This window comes from Eretmochelys imbricata, chromosome 6 (assembly GCF_965152235.1).
Source record: "Eretmochelys imbricata isolate rEreImb1 chromosome 6, rEreImb1.hap1, whole genome shotgun sequence".
Classification (NCBI taxonomy): domain Eukaryota; kingdom Metazoa; phylum Chordata; order Testudines; family Cheloniidae; genus Eretmochelys; species Eretmochelys imbricata.
This window is the reverse complement of record NC_135577.1, coordinates 9407669-9409870: the sequence shown is the minus strand read 5'-3', so window position 1 is coordinate 9409870 and position 2202 is coordinate 9407669.

Below are 2202 nucleotides of genomic sequence, written 5' to 3'. Positions count from 1 at the left end.
CCTGCGTGTTCTTGTACTGCGGCGCGGGATGGACAGTGCACTTGAGCATAGGGCAGCGCCTGCAAATCGGGCTGGGGGGATATGGTGGAGCTACGTTCTGGGTGACTCAGGCTTCTCCAGCCACTGCCCGTGCCAACTCACCAGCAAAGGGGGATCTGTCTGACTTGAACAGGCAGGCGCTCTTGGTCCACGAGTGCACTAAAGCAGTTGTTGATGCAGGCTCAGCTACGCCAGGGAATCTCATCAGGGAGGCTGGATGCCACCTCGGACACCCTCCTGCCTGTACAGTAGGGCCCATAACTAAGGCAGAGTGTCTGTCACGGATTTTGTGCCTTCATGACTTTTGCAGCGGATGGTGCAGCTGGCTCAGGGGCTGACCGAGTGTTCGGGCAGCCCCCGAGCCAGCAGCAGTTAGGTGTGGGAGGAGGGCCAGGGCCAGGCAGGGGTTTGGGGTGCCGGGCAGTGCTTACCTTGGAGGGACTCCTAGGAAGCAGATGGCAGGTCCCTGCAGCTCCTAGGCAGAGAGGCCAGGGGGGTTTGCATGCTGCCCCTGCTTGCCAGCACCACCCCCGCAGCTCCCATTGGCTGTGGTTTCTAGCCAATGGGAGCTGTGGAGCTGGAGCTCGTGGTGGGCGCAGTGTTCAGAGCCCCCCCGGCCTTGCCTCCCCCTAGGAGCTGCAGGGACATGCAGTCCACTTCCAGGGAGTTGTGCAAAGCTGGAGGATAGGGAGCCTGTCAACTCTCATATCTCTCTCTCTCACACACACACACACATACCCCCGCCCTGGGCTGCATGCCTCTGCCCGCACCCTCCAGCACCAGCGGGGGTTCCAGGCCACCCCTCCAGAGCACCCCTGGCCCCATTTTAGTCAGTGGTATATGGTACAAGTCATGGACTGTGACTGTTTGTTTACTGCCTGTGACGTGTCCATGACTTTTACTAAAAATACCTGTGACTAAAAGGTAGCCTTACCCATAACACCCTGGGTGATGATTATGGTAAAAATCCATGTCATGAGATTTTTTTCAGCATCATTCATTGCATTGGCCTTTCAGTCCTGGCCTTGTCCTCTGTTCTGCCAGCCACCTCCTGCTCATAAAGCCATGTCCTTATGTGCCAAAAGGTTCTTGGCAGGGTGGAAGGATTGTAGGTTTTTACTGAGTCACACCTGTGTAATCCTACTGCAGGCATTCTCAGCCACGGGGCAGGGGGTGCAGAGGAATGCCCCCACTTCCATGCCAATCAGTGAGGAAAAGGGGAGCACCACTGTTCTAGTGAATCCTAAAGACTAAATTGACCTGGCAAATCCTCTCTAGGCGGTGGGGTATGGTGTCTAACACCCATTGTATAATGTGGGCAGGGCTGAAGGGACCCGGAAGTTAATGAACCCAAATTGGTATGTTGGATATTAAGCTTAATTGGTGGACAAAATAATGAGGGGATGGGGTAGTCAACCCATCACTGCCTTGTTGGGCCCTGAAAGATTTTGTGGGAAACGAACCAAAAAAAAAAAAAAGTCTCCTGGAGTGAGCTTCACCATCATGGCTCCCCCTGCCCACAGCATGGACCATTAACACCCTAAAGCGGAGAGATGCCCTGACCAGACCCAGCCAGAGAGAGGGGCCCAGATGCTATTGCCATCTGTACCAGCTCCAGCTGAATCCCAAACACCACCTGGCATGACAGTTTTTTACCACCTTTGTTTCAATCTAAGAGACTGTCAGGTGAGGGGGCTTTGCCTTCTGAAGCTGGACTTTAGCAGCAGCAGTGCTCGCAGCTCGAGCCCCTCAACCAACTTCTTCCCTTTTCCCCAAAATGACAGGTCTGGCTGTCTTTAATACAGCGAACGAGGGCTTTTTCCTTCTGAAAAACTCTCTGCCGCTCGAGGGGAAGGGGGCAAGGCTGGTGAAAATAAAAGCCTTATTTAACACTTCACCTTGTAAAGGCTTTAAGTGAATTTCCTTTTCTGTCGTTTTTATTGAAGTTTAAAGGATTTTTAATACAATCAACCATGGTGCTAAGCAGGCTGAAGCCGGCGTGTCCCAAGCTTTGCGTGTTGTTTAACGATGATTGTGGACTCAATTATGTCAACACCTTTAGCCCCTATGTTCCACCTAAATTAATGCCAGCAGCCCAGGCCCCACAGAATCACACCTGCAGGTCCCTGAGGTGACGGGAGCAGTAGGGCCCGGGGCTATGGG